The sequence below is a fragment of the Alexandromys fortis genome, unplaced genomic scaffold (assembly GCF_014885135.2).
Source record: "Alexandromys fortis isolate MF-2015 unplaced genomic scaffold, M_Fortis_MF-2015_v1.1 scaffold_2_1_26212458, whole genome shotgun sequence".
NCBI classification, from domain to species: Eukaryota; Metazoa; Chordata; class Mammalia; order Rodentia; family Cricetidae; genus Alexandromys; species Alexandromys fortis.
The window spans coordinates 12,163,717-12,183,372 of NW_026067930.1; positions in this window are offsets into that span (position 1 = coordinate 12,163,717).

A 19,656-nucleotide genomic window follows, 5' to 3' on the forward strand; every position below is an offset into this window, starting at 1 on the left:
AAAAGGTATGTGCAGAAGTCAGTTTATCCAGAAACTAAAGCTGCTACAAACTTCTCACTGATAATACCTGCCTAGACCTAATAAGCATCATTCAATGATCTAAAAACAAACACGGTCTAAAGTCCTTATGAATGGATGGAACTAGCCTAGGGGAAAAGCAACCATAAACATATATAAACAACTCATCCTCATTCACCCAGAAGTACACAGAATCCCTCTGTCATTTTATGGCATTTCTGTCTGGTAGTCGCACTCTGGGAATCGACTGTCTATAGAAATCCCCAAAGCAGTTTCTCTTGAAAAGTTAAGTAATTGGGCAGCCAGATTTCTTACTCTTTTCAATTATGTGTTAAGAGTTTTATTTTTTATCATAGAATATTTCCGGAATCTTTCTTTCTATCGGGGTATGACTGGACTTTTGAACCTGAAAGGCTATTCGATTTACCACGACCTCAGTCTCCTAAAACTGACTGACACAACACATGGGAAAGACTTAGCACACAATACCGAAGACAATGCATTGAAGTCGAGACTCGAAGACCCAACAGAAATGACTGCTGCTCTTATCATTGCTAAGGTTCTGTATTTTTTGACAGATTACTTATGGTATCAGTCTCCTGTCAGGTTCTTTTGTTTTCTGTGAAAGGTAACTTCAAAATTCTATCATCACAAATTGCTTAGGACACTTAACAGATCCCAAGAGCCAAAAAAAATGGAAGTTGATAGTTTGTGTCAAATTAGGAAGATAGTGATCAGAACCAGGGGCACACTCAGAACAAAGGTGCTCTCAAGAGCTGGCTTGCTTGTTCTAGAGCTAAGGGATGCTTTATTTAAAAAAAAAATGCTTAAATCATAAATGGTAGAATTTTGTTGTTCTTATGAAGCAAGAGAGACAACATCTTTGGGAACAACTAAAAAAAGAACTTCATAAAAGCCACATTTTTCACATTGAGAGAAAATGCTGATTGGCCTGGAATGGATGTGCTGAGGACCAATCGTTGTGATCCTACCTGCAGAATACAGACTGCTTGGCCACTTGGTGGAGATGTTGTAGAAGGTATTAGGTATGCCCACAGGGGTTGAGCTCTGTGACCTGATAGTGCCTTTGAACTCTGGGCTTTTGTAAGCCTACACTAGTCTGTGCTGGCTGAGGAGTGGTGCCAGGCAAGGTGGACCGTCCAGGAAAAAAAAATCAAGAGAAATGGTTTTTAATTCCTAAGACTAGGATCACTGAATATTGTAGCTAAAACAGAACTTAACAAAGCACCCCAATATTGCCCCTTGATGAAAAAATGGGCATGCACTGGCTTTGAAAGTTTAAATAACCCCAGAAAATTGTTGTCACATTAGAGTTCAGATTTCAAATGCAAGTTAAGATACATCTAAATAGGCTCCACAGAACACTTCCATGGAAAGTCTTTCCTAAGAAAGCTGCGATAAATAATCACTCTTCCCAGAGTTTGTTTACTTAGTACACGTGAGGAACACTCAGCCCTTTTTATTCAATTTGTCAGATGATGCATGATCAGCAAAAGGTTAGGAAGCTAGCTAAAAGTTGTACTTATGTACAATGCTGCCCTTACATTTCAGAGAAAAGACTTGGAGTGTGTTCTAGCTTTTCTTTTTTGTTTTTCTTTTTTTTTTCTTCTTCCTGCTGTGATATAAGACAGGCCGACTAAAAGCAATGCAGAGGAAGAAAAGATTTATTTGTTTTATAATTCTAGGGCATAGTCCATAATTCAGGAAAGCCGGGGCAGGAACTGAAGCCATAGAGAAATGCCAGTTACTGGTTCAATCTCTGGCTTTCCCACCTGCCGAAGGATGGTTCCACCCACGGTATTCTGGGCCCTCCCAAACCAGTTATCAACTAAGACAATCTTTCACAGGCAAAGCTATTGACCAATCTGATTGAAGCAATTGTTTAATTGAGGTTCACTCTTCTCAGGTGTCTCTATGTTGTATCAAGCTGACAATAAGAACTAACCAGGACAAGGATGAAGCAGTGAAGTAGCAAGACTTTAGAATGGCTCCTGATAATCATTATTAAATTATGTCTTGTGGAGACAGTCTATAGCATACATGGGAAATTGCAATGAAATGAAAAATCTGATTACATGCAACAGCTGTCTTCTCTTGGTACAAAGCAAACAAAGCCTTAGGAATAATTCAACATGCCCAAAATGGAGGAGAGACTGGAGGCTGTATCAGCAATTTCAGATTGTGGATGACTATGAGAAAAGTCCTTACCACCAGCACTTTTATGGAGTTTTTGTAAAACAGCCAAAAGGAATTACAATAACTGTGATGGGATAATCAATGAAACTGTCTTTGAAATACCAGTTTTGAAATAGATTGAGCAGATTCCACCCAGTCCTATAAGTGTCTGTGTTAGAGGGAAGCTGTCAGTCTGTTCTGGGCCTCCTGGATCTAATTTGAGTTCACATCTATAGGCACGGAGTTCTCTAACCCTAAAGCTTGTTGCTCTAACTCTTGCAGGGAAACCATATATTTCATTAACAATCAGCATGAGCAGATGCCTACCACGTGGAAATGTCGAAAGCTCCCATTCCTCATCAGGAAGAAGGGCAGGGGCAATCCTAGTTAAAACCTAGGTATTTCTCCTTGACCTCTCTGAATCAGAAGAAACGGACACATTTCAAATCCATCTTTAATGTACTAATATAGAACAGTTCAGGTTCACTATCTTCTGTAATGCATCCATGTTTTTCCATGATGCACAATACACTTCAGTCAGCCTGAACTATAATTCTGTGATGTGCCCTCATGATGTGGACCTATAAATTGATCCTGTCTCTTCCTACAGATACTTGGCAAGGGTGTAGATATAAGAATGTGGAATATGTAAACTAAGGCATAATTTTAGAAAGGCAGCATTCAGATCAGTAATACAAATCACTTCACTTACTCAGGATCCTATTTGTCAAACTCGAGCAGGAGTGTCCTGCGTGGTTGAACCATGCTGCCCTCAGAAGACATGGGTTAGTAAATGCAAATCTCAGAGCCAGGCATCCAAAGATCTCTGAAGCACCCAAACACGATACACGAATGCCATTGTCCTTGACTGCCCACCATAACTAGATTGTAAGACCTCTTATTTCAGATACAGTTCATAGAGAAATAAACCTTGACTGACCAAGAAACTCTCTTCCTGCTGGTTAGCTTACACAGAGACAGAAAGCGATACGCAGGCTGCTGTGGAAGGAGAAGCAGGAAGTAGAGCAGAAAAGAGGAAGTGGGGAAAGTAAGTATACCTACAAAGTGCCTACAGCAATGTTTTGCCACATGAAAGTGTTTAATAGGATACAAGTTGACAATATCAACAAATTATTTATTTTGTTCCTTTATACAAATTTGCAAAATCACTTTGAATAACTCTAAATGAAGAAATCTGAGCCGGTTGAATGCTCTTGGGATTCAGCCAAGGTTTTAGCTCTGGGAAGATTTATCAGTTAACTATAGACCAGCACCATAGTTTTACATGTATTCCTGCTTAGACCTGCTCCCCTGTAAAATAGCATGGAACATAATTATGTTGTTTAATTGAATAGAGCACCAGTTAACTTGGTGACTAATTTTTGCAACATGTGTAATATTTTCTGTCACTCCCTCTTTTTTCTCACTGCAGCTTCATTTAGCCCACAGCTTTCTACTACGATAACTTCTGAGTTGGGTTTTCCCCCGTCTCTGTGTTTCTGCTTAATTGCAATTCATGTCTTTGAGAAAGGAAGAGAAATAGAGAAAGAAGGAGGAGGAGGGAGAGGAAAGAAAATACACCTTACCATTACCTATAATTTTTGTTTTTGACTTTTGGTAATTAGACTCAATAAAGGTTTATGAATATATATTCGAGAGCAGAAAATGCAACCAATAAGGAGGAAAACAAAACTTAAAGACCTCTGGATTCAGCCATTTGCCTAAAAGTCTCTAGGTTCTTTTCAGTGAAGAGTCTGGGGCAACAGGCTCTCCATCAAGAAGACACCAGTATCTTTCATCTCTGTCAACTTCCTGTACACCCACACTGCTTTTACATAAATGGGGCTTCGAACCTTATATTAATTGAGAAGAAAGACTTCTAAAAAGTAGTAATAAAATGATCAAGAAAAAAAGCATAATTTGAATTTGTGTTACAGTTTACATCTAATTCTGTTGTTATAGGTGTAACAGATGCATGAAGTGTAGTATATATTATCTTCATATTCAGCGGTCAGTGCTAGGAAATTAAACAAGCAAGAATAGGACAAGTTCTTAAAGTTTAGGAACAAATTCTATCTTCCTAAGATTGAATAGTATTCCAGGCAGTGGTGGCATGCCTTTAATCCCAGCAGTTTGGAGGGCAGAGGCAGGTAGATCTCTGTGATTGGAGGCAAACTTGGTCTAAAGAGTGAGTTTTAGAATAGCCAGGACTGTTGTGCACACACACACACACACACACACACACACACATACAAAATCCTATCTTAGAAAAGGGGAAAAATGGAGTAAATATCACTTAATATCTTAAATTCAAATTTAAATAAAAGAATTCATAATACAATTGAACATTGTGAAATTGTATACTTGAACTTGGAAATTAAAAAGCAAACTCCTCTTAGCCAAAAAGTATAACCCATAGATCATTTATTCTCAAATCTGTTCAGTGCAAGTGGTAGATCCCTGTAATTTTACAGTTTGTGATGAGCTCCTTCTCTGAGAAAAGAAATAGCCCGGCTATGTCACATTGTGCGTACTATGGAAGAGGAATCCAGTAAAACTCTGGGTCAAGATTTTGTAACTTGAAGAACAATTGCACAAAGATTGCTGCAAAAACCTTGTAGAAAGCTACCTGTTGTGTTGCTGTCTGGCTCACTCATTAACAGGCTAATGTTTAGCAAGATTTCTTACATATCCCAGGACTGCATGTGTAAGAATGGTGCTGTCTGCAGGGGCGGGTCCCTCTGTACCAGTTAGTAACCAAGATAATCCCTAAAACATGCTCACAGGCCAATCCGAGCTAGAAAACGCAGAAATGGAAACGTTCACTCTAGGCTATATAAAGTTGACAACTAAAACTAATGAGAACATTTCATTAAGAAATTTTCTAGGTGAAAAACAAGAAATATTCTCATAAGAAATTCATGATTAGTTCTTTCTGTAGTTTATTTGAGAGATCACGGGTTTGTGGAAAATATTTTTTTACAGTTTCTAACTTGTATACAGTGTATTCTGATCACAAGCTCCTCTCCATTGTCCGCTCTTATTCCCCCACCCCATACTTGCTGATGCCCTTCTACTAAAACTGTTTTTAAAATATAAAATTTAGCCTTGCTGTAATATTTATATTTAGCTTAGTTGTAGCAGGAACAGGTATATGACTGTGGATTCAAAGCCATCCTTGTCTACACAGTGAGTTTTATGTCAGTCAGGGCTACATAGCAAGATCCTATTACAAATGCACACACACATACACACACATACTCACACACATGCACATATATAATTTTTCTACATATATATATAGAGAGAATTTGTGTAAACATAATGCATTTTATTTTATGTTAGATTTTGTACAAACTTTGTGCCTTTACCAAATCGTCACCAATAATTTGTCACGCAAAAGATGAGTGTGGTAGAGTAAACTAATGTGATAGAACCTATATTATTTCAAAACCCTATAATGAATATTTTATTTATTATTTTGTTAAATTAATTTGCGTTGAACAAACTGGCAGGCCCTTAAGAACTCAAAAGTCACCCAGAATAAGTCATACAATGTGTGATTCATAGAAATAATAATTAAATAATCTCTGAAAACGTCTTACGATTTCACCAGGGCCAGACCCCCAGCTGTACCAAGTCATGGCCTTGAATACTAAGCATATGAAGGACAGAGTTGCCAGAGACTCACTAATTCCAGGCAAGTCAGTGAGTAAAGGTCACACTGGCTGAGGGCTTGCAACACGGCAGCAACAAAAAAGGATTAGTATAGCTTGGAACCAGAAAACTCAGAATTCAGCAGTGTTAAGACTGCAGAAGATTATGTAGACCATAGGAAGGATTTTAGTCTCCTCATGAGGACCTGTGAGTCATTTCTCCAAGATTATGACCTCAGTGATTTAAGCAGCCAATGGAGACTACTCTTCAGTGGCATGGCTTTGACCCAACCTTAGGAGAAAGATGCTGGTGACTTGGCATCACTGTAGTCTGTGGAGAGAGAGTGAGAGCAGGGCTAGATTTAGGAGATAAGGAAAATCACCTTCTCCAAAGAATTCATTGGAAAGGATAAACGGAAGAGGACTGTCTCAGTCATGACATTGGGCTTTTGTCCTACAGAGTTAGGGAGAAAGTGAAATATAAAATTCTGTTTTGATTGAAGCACTTATGTTTTAATTTTTTACTCCAAATGCTTTTAACCAGGCTAGTCAAACCAGACTGAAAAATTTGCAAACTTTATAGTGACATATATCCTGTCTGACAAGTGTATATGTTTATTCTTTCTATCCCTGTGTCAAGGACAAGAAACTACATAATTTTATTTTAAACTTTATAAAGATGTGTATTTACATGCTTGAATATAAGGATGCTATATCCTGTGCTCTTGCTTGAAATGAAGCTGTGAATTCTAAAGACAAAATAGAATAGAACAGTAAGAAAGCAAACAAAGCGAAAGGGCTGTCTGAATTTGGGAACGACTGAGAATGAATGGAGAAAACGCTAAAGTAGGGCAAAAATGTGAAGTGCTTATACAGAGGAGAACTATAAATCAGCAGGGTAATGTATATCAGGAACTCTGGATGTCTTAAACTAACAGTACCTTGAGGTGTCGAATATCAGAACAAACAGTGAAGCCCCCAAGTTAGGGAACTTGTTAAGACTATGCATATAGAATGTGTAGAAAGAGATAAGAAAGGCTAAATATTAGGCATGAGGAAGGATTCAATGCTGCTAATGAACCTGACATGAATTATGAAAAAAAATATAAATTTAAGTGTTTTTCTATTTCCACTTACTTCATGGATTTTTCATTTTGAGTGATGGATAAGTGTATAAAATATATTTGATAGTAAAAATAAAAAAATGCAAAGTGAAGATCCACCACATCAGAATGGCGATTCTAACTGTACCATTCATTAAGATGTGTGGACTTTTAGCCTGGTTAAGCTCCAGACCTAACATTTTTCAAATGCAAGTCACTAAATTGAAGTTTATAAAATAAAGTAAAAATAAATTACAAGTACCTGTATTATTTGGAAGGCCTCTAGGACTTTCCTGATTAACAATACTTAAGGAGGTACCCTGTTTCTGGCACTAGGTTTTTCTGTTTAATAAGTCACAGCTTCTAGAAGCATTTTTTTTTCAACCCATGCACAGTATTTCCCTTCAGATCTTTATTTTGGTCAATGACACCCGCCCCCTCTCCATTACTCATCTCTGTTCTTAAACACTTCCACTCCTAATCTCTCACTGCAACTTCATATATCTATGCTCTGAATCAGAAAATAAGACCCTATTACTGAAGATGCCTGCGGTGGTTTGAAAGAAAATGGAAGGTGTGCTGGAGTAGGTGTGGCTTTGTTGGAGGAAGTGTGTCACTGGCGGTGGCCTTTGAAGTCTCAGATGCTCAAGCCTGGCTAACCTGTCACAGTCTCTTCATGCTGTCTGTGGATCAAGATGGAGAACTTTCAGCTCCTTCTCCAGCACCATGTATGCCTGTATGCCATCAGGCTTCCTATCATGACAATAATGGACTAAACTTCTGAACTCTAAGCCAGCCCCAATTAAATGTTTTTGTTTATAACAGGTGGCGTGGTCATGGTGACTCTTCACAGCAATAAACTAAGACAATACCATTTACACATTGATTGTGGGATACAGAGAAATCAATCTGTACCTCAGCTAGAAGCTTCTTGTTGTTGTTGTTGTTGTTGTTGTTGTTGTTCTTCTTCTTCTTCTTCTTCTTCTTCTTCTTCTTCTTCTTCTTCTTCTTCTTCTTCTTCCTCCTCTTCCTCTTCCTCTTCCTCTTCCTCATCTTCCCTCTTCTCCTTCTTCCCCTCTAGGACTTCATTCATGGCTCCAGAGGGTACTAGCAGATTGTTGGTTGAGAAGCTCCTAATCCTACGAGCTAAAGGAGCATCCCACAAGATAAAATATGCATACTTGATTAATGATGACAGTCCTGTTATTGGAGTAACCAACTACTGAATGGATTTGAGTTCCATTACACAGAATATGATCTGTACCTGGTATTATAATGTTATTTCAAAAACAATGTAAGGTCATAAGGCACACTAGTTAGGAACTGAGTCTATTGTCCAAATTAGCGTGACATCAAGCTATATTTTAAATATTCATATTTATACTTATATATGAATATTACTCTCAGTCTTAATTGGAAATAGATCTATTTCTTGTGAATGGCAGTAAACACAGACACTGACAGAAGCACAGGATGCTGAAGATGAGTGATGGGTGAGCGTTCCTTCCCTTTAAGCTCAGAGACTATTGTAAACAAGATAATGGAAAGAATGTCAGATCCAGGAGTTGAGAAAGAGAACTGCCAAATTCCAGCTTCTAGGAAAGATACAGTCATTGTGACCATAAGTTCACATTATCGCAGAATTCTAAACTGAGTCTGCACAAGAATGAGCCCAAGCCCATTAATAGCCATGCATGGGTACAGGAGGGGCTCAAAAGGCCTTATCCCTCAATGCTGAAGCATTTGATACTGATCAACTCAGATTCATGACTTTTAATGTGTGTGTGTGTGTGTGTGTGTGTGTGTGTGTGTGTGTGTGTTCCATTTAGTGTAACAAGGGTCATCTGTGTGAGTACTGTATTTGGGGCTATCCATTAGAAGTTGATCATGACCAGTGGATAGATACATAAAATAAAGGCAACAACTTCCCCACTCTCCTGGATCTTACATTCTTTCCATTATCTTTCTTCAGCCACATGCTCTCCACTTTCATCAGTGCCTCACCAGAGGCACCTCCTATCTCCTTGTCGGCTACCAGTCTATTTCAAGGTCGCCTAGGTTTTTCCTACACGTTTACAAGAGTAGCCTCCATAGGGCAGTGTTAATGCAATTTCCATATTTTCAACTTTTGTTACAGTAGAACCCACGTTTCTAATACCAAAATTCAGATTACTCCCTTAATGCTCTCACAACAGAACATTACAGACTAGTTTACCTCAGTAGCATAAGCTGATTTTCTCACAGTCCTAGAGGCTGAAAGTTAAACCTCAAGCTATCAGTAGAGTTGGGTTTGTCACCAACTTCTCTTTCCCTCTTCTTGTACATTTCCTCTGTGGGAGCTCATCCCAAATGTCTTTCTTCAGGTCAAAATTTCCTCCTTGAAGAATGATACTAATTATCATGGGCTTAAGTTCATCTGAATGGCATTATTTTTACATATTTGCCTCCTTAATGTCCATATCTCCAAGCCATAATCTCATTTTGAGATCATGGGATTCAGGATTTGAGTGCTAAGATACAATTCAGTACAGCACAGAAGGATAATACTCATTGGCAGGTGTTATTGAAATGGCATTACCACATATATATCATATATATATAATATCATATATATGGCATTACCATGTATATTTCTTATTAAGAAATTCATACTTAAAATGTTAAATAACTACAATAGACTAAATTTACAGAAAGGGAAATAAATGCAAATTTTAAAATTAAAGCCATTAGATGAATACACCTTGAATTTATGAAGAGGATCAAATTTTCATCTTTACAAAAAAAAGGAGGACAATCCCATGATCAGTTATACTTGGTCCATTTATACAGCAAGAACTAGTATGTACTTGTCTACCACCAATACAGAGTTTATATGTGCACTGCTAGAGTATACTGTGGTTCAAAGATGGTATTGCTGACCTGTTAATCACCCACTCCGGTGCTTTAATATTTAACATATTTGATAACATTACATATGTATAATATGTGGAAACACATTAATGTTAATCAGACTCTTGTAAAGCAATCCACAGTGTTGGCATTAATCACATGCCTCATGTGATGTACTAATTTGCTGATGCTACTTGTTTCTGCATATCATTAAATGAGCCAGTTTGCATGAAAGCATTTGTAAAACAGTATCACAGAAATGCAAAAATAGTTGATAGGCTCTATTAAATGACTAAAAATTAAGCAGAAACTTTGCAATATGTATCCTGTATGGTATGGGTAGATAAAGGTCATGGAACAATATTTTGCTAGACTTTAGAATAAACAGTATGAAGAGCAGAGAAGAACTTGAAGACAGGGAGATCTGAATACTATAGAATTATAGACAACAATCACTTATCCTAGAACAGGGCATACAATGGAGAGTTGCCTACAAACTCAAACATTCTTTTTTTTTTTTGTTTATTTGTTTTTGTTTTTTTTTTTTTTTCTTTTCTTTCCAGACAGGGTCTCACTTTGTAGCTCTGACTGTTTTGGGATTTACCAAGCAAATCAGACTGGCCTTGAACTCCTGGAAATCCACCTACCTCTGCTTCCTGAGTACTGGGATTAAAGATGTGTGCCACTATGCCTGGTTTAAGCTCAGATCTTAAAGCAAGTGCAAACACAAAACAATGAACAGCAACGACAAAGTCAAGAACCACGGATGAAGAAGCATGTCAGACAAAGTCAACCACAAGGGCAAAGGACCCAGACATAAGAGGACATTGAAAGAGAATGACTGAAACCCCAATACCCTTGGTTTTAAACCAGCTCCATTTCTGGTAGTGTTCCAAATTTAGGGAAATGAATGAGTTCTTCTGAGCCTCACGTCCCATAGCTCTGAAGTGTGAAGTACTGTTTTTCTTCTTACTAGGCTGTTGAGGGTATGTATAAACTAAATAGTTGATTAAGTAGTGTATCATGAGCAGCATAAGCCAAGGGACTGGTACATAGAAGTTCTCCACAGCGTGGTGGTTTGCGGACATGAGTACTGTAAAACCACCCTTCCTATCAACATCATTCCTCTCAGAACCCTCACCACCAAGTCAACCTCATGGCTGGGCAAGATACAATATAGTGCAAGACAATTTGGAAATACAGCCAACCATTCCATGTGCAGACCATTTGCAAAATATTCCAAAGATGAAGTGCATTACAAATGTTACTTAATGACCTCCAATTCACAGGAAGAACAGTTTTGGTGGTTTCGGTCTGTGCATGTGAAAACTGTTTTAAAGTTTAGGCTCCTGGTGGGAATGGGATTGGGTAAATAAGTCAGGCACTATTCGGGCAGTCAAAGAGGAAGCAGAGAGAAGGCATCTTCAAAGGCCTGCTGGTCCTCAGTCCCTCAAAACAGAGCTGGTGTTCCGCAGCACAGTGTAGCTTTCTATTGTAAATATTTCCTCAAAAGGATTGCAAGGTTATACACAGAAGGTGGATTGTTTCTGACTTTCAGAAGGAATTTTCACCCTGATGTGGAGAGCACTCGTTGAATGATCCCTGAACGGGAAGAATGCTTTTATTAAGGAACCCTCCAGCTCTGTCTGGGGAGGATATTTTGGTCTCATTGCATTGCCGCCTTGCTCTTTCATCGGTGGCTGTTTCCTTCTTGGCTCAGTTCCAGGACTTTCAGAACCATTGATCACCGGTGAGGGGATACCTTTGATAGGTGGCCAAGGCCAGGCCAGAGTTGGTCACAGATGATTTGGTTTTGAAGTACGGTTTATGAATGAATAACTTTTAGAGAGCACTTCCACCTGACCTGTTCTTTGGTCTGCGAGCGGGAAGTTAAGCTAGAAGAACATGGGCAATTAAAAAGAATAATGAGGAATACATATTTTAGAAGATGGTGATGTGTCTAACAGTTGCTCCTCAGACTCAGTGGACCTCCCTCACTCAGAGGTCATCCAGTCTGGAAACCTCATATCCAACCGTACAAACGTATTTGCAATTTCCTGGGGACACTCTGCAATGTGCTGCATCCACATCTTTGCACGAACTCCTCTTTCGGTTACACATAGGTCTGGCCCTCTCCTCAGGTCTGATTTCAGCTGTGTAGCTCCCTCTTTTCCCTCTTCAAATAGCAACACTAAGAGTGTCTTCCATGACTTGGCAGAAACGCTACTCTACCAGTCTTACCCTTGTATATTGTTGGTCTGTGTGCTCTCATAGGCATGTAGAAATTCATAGAAAGTTTTCCACACCTTTTTGTTTAGCAATTATATTAGACTACTTTAAGATAAAAATCCTATAAATTAAGAAATAGGAATATTATGTAGTAGTGCTTTAAATTTTTTCTTAAGGTATTAAATAAGATTTCTCAGATAGTATTTCCTCTTACAGTTGACTTTTGATTCCTTGGTGCAGCCGGCCTTACTAAAAACTTTTGGTAGGAACATTTGAGAAGCAGTGGTGGAAACTTCTAAGATTCCCTATCTCTCTTTAAATTTTATTCATTTGCTCCATGTTTGTATTAATGGATGGGAAACAAATTTCATAAATCCACACACTGTTATTAACATCTCAGATATAAGATGGAATCTTGTATCTTTGATCTTTAGCCAAAATAAAGTAGGCAAAAATTCACCACGCATACAGAAAAATTATGACATTAGATAGCACACCTGCTTTGTGAAGGTCTAAGAGTAGATCCAACATAAAAATAAAAAGTGATAAAGCTGGTTGTCTATCAAACAAAAATTTTCATTAGTCGATGTTTCACTGCCACCCATCTTCATTGTGCAAACTTCAGCAGTCACCATGAAGTAATGGAGACAATAGAACTAAACTCCTAAAGCAAACCATGAACTGACAACTCATCTAGCCAAAGGATGGCAAAGGTGCATGTGTGTATGAACAGTTTTGTTTTCTAAGACCCTGGTAAGTATCATTAATCGATTTCAAGAGTCCCTTATCACTAATAATCATTACAGATACAAACCATTGATCCAGGAAGGCACAGCAAGCTAAAATGTTGGCAAAGATAAGCTCATCTCTCTTTGATTGACTTCATCCTTAAATCCAAAAGATTCATAGATATTTTGGACAGGAAGACACAAGGTTTCTAATCACCTCTGAGTTGAAACATTCTTTACTGTAGCTCATTTATGGCATTCTCATTATGTAATCACTAATGAATATGCATATGATTAATAAAAGTAATTTATACTAAAGCAGCCCTTGACATCAAATGTTGTAACCTTTACAACATTGCCAAATACAAATTGTTAAGGCCATTTTGTAAACAGAAAAAAAATAAGACTATAAGACAGAGCCGCAGAACAAGGGACACATGGTTTGGTCTCCTAGGAGTTTTTTTAAAAAGAAAATTGAGATGGCGTTTAAAAATCAGAAAAATCTGTATGAAAATGGGGTTTCAATACATTTTTATTTGAAAGTAATAGTAAGGTTTTTATTCCATCTGCGGACAATTGGCTCATGCTTCCTAGAAGCTGCACCACTTACATGACAGCATCCCGTGTGCCACAAAGATAAAGGGTGAGGCTTATACCCAATTCACTAGAACCCATTTCATGTTCACTTGCTCTGTTTATGCTGCTTGGGACTGCCTGTGATCAGGGTTAGTACTGACCATTCACTCAAATGCCCCCTAGACAATCTCCTTTTGACTTTCTGCCATGGCTTTTGCATTTCTCTCTGACGTGAAGGTCTTTCTATTCTATTTCCATGTTGCTGGAACAAGAAACATGGTAGAGGTTGCGGGGAGAATAGGACTCAAGAGATGTGAAAGTTGTAGGTAGGAGTCATTAAAAGCAGGTGAAGCTCTGGTTTCAGTCATTCTCTTAGGCAGATGTTTTCCATTTTTATAATGTTCTCTATTGATACCATTTGACTAAGCAGACTGACTTATCAACTTAAGGTATAAAGATGGTGATCTCCATTTGTGAACTGTATTGGCTCTCAACAAAGTTTTATTGCTTTTATCATAATATTATATATACGCATAGATAAATAGACAGATTGTTAATAAAGCAGAATTGTAGAATTAACTTGAAAATATAAGAAGGGTAGAAGCATTTTGTGTCTTCCTGTAGAACCACATTCAGTGAGGAACATTGTTTAACCATGTAAATCCTTCAGAACTTTGTTAAGAAGAGATCCAATTGAGTCCTTTGATTTCAAAGCTTATCCTCTGATGCTACCCAGTACCTCTGATAAAAGTGGGCGTTTTCAAAATAACTTAGTTGATGAGCATTTAACTTTCATGAACTTGGTACGTTTTGATATGTCTCCTTTCAAATTAATTCTTTTCATAGTCTTTGTTTTTACTTGAAGTATTTGAATGAGATAGTCATTAACCTCACACTGTCTTACTTTCCTCAACTTTTAAAGTGCTTAAAGTGTCATACGTAAATATAGAAAACACAATCGATAGTTGCTGAAGTTTAATTATGCTTAATTGGACCAGTAATTTTAGGAACTCACAAAGATGATTCCAACTAAGACGCCTAGCAATAGTGGAGAGAGTGTCTGAACTGGTCATCTATTGGAAGCAGATTGGGGACTTCCCTAATCGTCATCAGAGATACTCTATCCAGTAACTGACATCAGATTCACAGACAAGCACTACACTCACAGTGTACAAGTGGGAGGGGCAGGTGTACAAGCCAGGAAAGCTATGATGAGGGAAACCGCAGAGACAGTGGACCTGCGCTCACAAGATCTCATAGAAACTGGATCAATAGTTAGGGAGCCTGCATAGTGCCAACCTCGGTTCTAAGCACATGTGTGACAATTGTGTAGCTTGGTCTCTTAGTAAAGTTTCTAACAGTGGGAGCAGGACCTCTCCCTGGAGCTTCACTGGCTTTTGGTAACCTGTTTCCCCTGCTGGATTACCTGGATCCATCCTTGATGTAAGGGGAAAAGCTTGGTCCTGCTTCAGTTTGCTTTGTGCAAGCCTATGGGAGGCCTGCCCCCTTCTGAATTGAGATAAAGGATGGGAGGAGGGATAGATAGAAAAGAAAGGGGAATGGAAGGAGGAGAAGAGGAGGGAAAACTGGTTGCTATGTAAAATGAATGGGGTAATGTTACTTAAATAAAAAAGTAAAAAAGAAGGTGTGTCTTAAGGTTTCTCACTTTTTAAATGTTTAATGAGTCAACATTGAATATTAAAGAGCTGGAACATCAGAAAAAAAATCTAGTCCTTTTACTTTCTCACAGCAAAATCTGCTGCTCTACTTAACTGTCTTGATAGTAACATCTCTCATTTATTAAAGGAAAACAATAGTATGTTCAAAATGCTTTGCTGCAAAAACTAAGCATAATTTCCTGTATAGTGTCCCACTGCAGTACAACTGTTAGGTGTTTATATGTAGAAGGTTTATCTGTTTAACGTCTGTACTGAAGTTCATATAAAGGAAAAACAACTCCTTCACCCACTGACCCCATTCATGTAGTAGGTACAAAGTCACTGGGTGGCTTTGGAGAATTTCCCAGATGGCTGGGGCAGAATTGGGAAAGCCCCTACTGAACATCTGACTACAGGGCCTCAATTCAGAGAAGCTTCACAGAACTTTTGACTGAAACACACTACTTCCATTATTCTCTCTGTGCCCATCTTAAATTGCCCTGCTCCCCCCACCCTCATCATACCAATCATGTCAGAACCTCTGCCAGTTCCCACTTGTCGCTTGGAAGGGGAAGAAGGAAGAATAATTTATCTAATAATGACAAATCTCAAACTCATCTTCATAACCAGGCTGAGCTAGAAGGATTCACAAGAGCTGTTTGCTCGCTCTAGATTGGCAAGGGTCAGTGGTGAAAAATCACAGGTTTGTCATAGGCTTTGGTTCGTCAGCCTTGGTGTCCACCCGAAACTGCAAGGTTGTCAATAACATGGAAGAAGCATCTGCTATTCTTTTCTTGAATGCACTCTTATTTTCACAACTTTATTGAGATGATGATTTCCACACCATTAAGTTCACCAATGAAAATGCACACTCATTTGAGTGAGGGTATTTGCACAGCTGCAAAACCATTATTGCACTGCAGTTTGTTTTTCATTTTCTTATTTTTGGATATTTGAGACAGAGTTTTTCTGTGTAGTCCTGACAGTCCTGGAACTTATTCTGTGGACCAGGATGGCATCAAACATACAGAAAGCCACTTTCCTCTGTCTTCTGAATGCTGGGATTAAAGGTTTCACCACCACCACCTGGTAAAATGCTATTTTTAATATTATAAATTATTATATTTTTATACAAACTAGCCTGTCTTCCCTTCTTACAGATAGCAGATATCATTTAAAAACACACATTCGCTAATATTATTGCTCAGCTTGCATATGTTTCTTACACTTCACCATCACCACAACCTGCATGCACATGAGGGTAACATTTTGACCCTAATCTCAGCAGACATCATAGGATATAGAGAAGTTTTATATGTGTAACATGATTAAACTCTTAAGCCTCACTGCTCCATCCACCAAAGAGAATAAAAGTAAAAATCATAAACATGCTTAGGGACTGCAACATATAACACATATAAAATGCCATGTACATATTAAGTATTCATTAGGAAATGTTTTCTATTGAGAGAAATGTTGACTGAGGTTTTCTGTCCTGCCCCAGTTCCTACAGGCATTAAGTCCCAAAGAATTCACACAGAGGTCTACATTAGTTATAAACTGATTGGCTCTTTAGCTCAGGCTTCTATTAACTTTTATAACTTATATTACCCATTTTTCTTGTCTATGCTAGCCACATGGCTCAGTACATTTTTCAGCAAACCAGTCACATCTTGCTTCTTCTGTGGCTGAGCCAGGACTGCAGAAGAATGGGCTTTCCTCTTCCCAGAATTCTCCAGTTCTCATTGACCCACCTCTACTTCCTATCTGGTTGTCCCACCTATACTTCCTGCCTGGCTACTGACCAATCAGTGTTTATTTAAAATATAATTGACAGAATATAGATCATTGTCCCACACCAGAGAAATATATAGGTCAGAGCTATGAATGCAGAAATACAGAGTCCTAGATTCTCTTCGAACCTTCTTCCTTCTCCCAAGAACAAATAAAGTTTAGATGGCCCAAAATCAAGACAATGAGATGAGAGCAAAAGGGATGTACAGCCTCTCCAAAGCCAGCCAATCCCATCTCTAGGTTCTCGAGACATGCTCTCATGTGCTCTTCTTATTTAGTTCACAAGCACAGAAGGACCTGGCAGAGGTTATCATGTGGCTAGGGGCTAGCAGACATATGGCTCAGAGGAAAATCTAAGAAACCAATTGCGTCTGAAATAAGCACTGATATGAGGGAGTATTTGTTAATCTTGTCCCGTAGGTCAATGAGATTTCATAATTGTTTGCCACTTACCAAATATCAAATAGAATTTAGTGATTAAATTTTAGATACTTCCATAACAAAAAAGTAAAATGAAGGATTAATTAGCAGGGATAGGTAATCAACAAAGTTGTACAGGATGGAAGCTTAGGTCATTTGATTATGCAGATGCAAAAAGTTTGGTTTCATTCCAATTTGCCGGTGCTTGGAGTACAATTCACATGCCTGGAAAACTAACATCTTATAGAAAAGCTTAGGAAGAGAATCCTAATACTGCACAATGACCACGCATGGCTGTCTTTGGCAAGATAACGTTAACACTCAAGGGAGAATTAGATATTTTGTCGGCAAAAATAAAATTGAATAGCACAGGGCCAGAAATACATTTCTTTTAAGTTGAAAAGTTAAACAAATTCTAAGCCCTCACAAGTCATCTAATGGGAAGCTAGGGAGAGACTTCTTATTTGTCAAAAGTAACTGAGAGAAAAGATGAATTATGTTTCCATCAATCCATGCAATCTTAAGGACCTTTTTAGCTAAGATTGAAAGGTAGAGGTATGAAAACTAAAATTAATTAATTTACAAAGTGTATCTGAGAACCAAGTCTAGGAAACCAAATGGAGTATTTTTTTGGGCATAGAATCGACTGGCAATGTAGCAATTAGAAAACGTGGTAATGTTAGAAAAATTAAACTGACATAAAGTCACTAGTTCATTTAAAAGCTCAAGTCCTTTGGATCATCACCTTTAAAATTATAACCTAACAAGCAGGGTACAGATTGTAAATACCTTAAGAATGGTATACTCTGGCACTTATTTATGATGTCCCCTAAAATAGTTATTGTCCAAAGAGAGCCAACACTCCAGGATAGAATGACAGGTCATTGGGTACACAAGACAGGATGTTTTCCTACTAGTTAATAGAACTGTAACCTCTAAATGGAACTTTCTCCAGTGTCCACACTAGTAGGACCTCATGAGATGGATCCTGTGGAATGTCAGGACAACAACGGCCAGTATTTGAATTCAGGATCCTCGGATCATGAACTACAATCTGAAATCTGAGTATAAAGGGTACTTGAAAAATGCCATTGGGAATCACTTTAAGGAAAGAGGGGAAGCATAAAGGTTTTGCTGAGAAAGAATTTTAACCACAAATATTTGCAATAAAAGATCCCACCAATCTTGCCAAAGTTTAGAAGCTGGAAAATCTCTTCCAAAATCCCCCAATTGAGGCAAATGGGCTTTATCTTTTTAACCTACATTAATCCTTGAATGCAAGCTGTTGCAAAAGGAGGTCATAGCCTTAGCCCAGGTAGCTTCCTTAGACAGCATTTCTTGGAAGAGATCCTGTCATGAACTATCAGCAAGTAATGCCCTTGAGGGAGGTCTGCAAGGAGGACCCAAGTATCTTTTTGTACCTAGTGGTTTAATTTCCTGCATGTTTCTCCTTCATAAATTAGATTATATGTTTTGGTAATTTGTTCACAGTCTGCTATTGTATAATAACATTGGGGGGCTGGAAAGAAAGATTAGGGGCTGATTCTGTGTCCTCATGGATCATCAAGTCATGAGGGCAAGCATCTGGAAGAGTGCACAGGCCTGTGCATCATCTGGAGATATGATCTCTTTGAACAAAACATTAAACTGTCCCCTGTAGGGAGACGGCCAGCATATTTCATGTTTAAGAGGAAGAATGCAATTGACTGTTGGAGACCAAAAAGGATCAGTTGGTTCTCTTACTCCTTTTCAATTCTATTTCCCTTTCATGCGAACACAGAACCTCATTTCCAAATTCCTCTTCACTTGGGAAACAGTCAGCTGTTGCCAACAGAAGGTGGGTCTAACAGAAGAAAGGTACTTTCAAGGGGTCCTAAGAGTCTTCATTAGAACCTCAGCCTGTCCTTCCCTTCCTTTCGAGAATCTGGAAGTGAAAGATTCCCAACTTGGGAGAGCTATTTTATAATTGTAGAGTTGAGCCAAAATATTCAAAATACTGGAATTTCTAAACTGTTCTTTGAAAGAGGTGTCTGACCCAGATCAGATGGTGATGAGGGTGACGAGGATGAGAGGAGTGAGTTTTCTGTGACATCACTGAGACTAAGGATTGTGTTTTGGCCTTAACAAGAAATAATTCATCTGAATTATACCTAAAATATATTATGGACATATATTTCTAAAGCTAGGAAAGGAGACCAAATTAATGAGAAAAGACACAGAATGACAAGACATTTCCAATCTCAAAGAAAACAGTCAAATGAAATGAGACTCATGTAGATAATGAAGATAGATATCTCTTGTATGTAAATGACAGATAAAGTAACAAAAACAAATTTTATCACCTTCATTTGCCTTCAAATGATCACACTTAAGATTTTAACCTATTAAG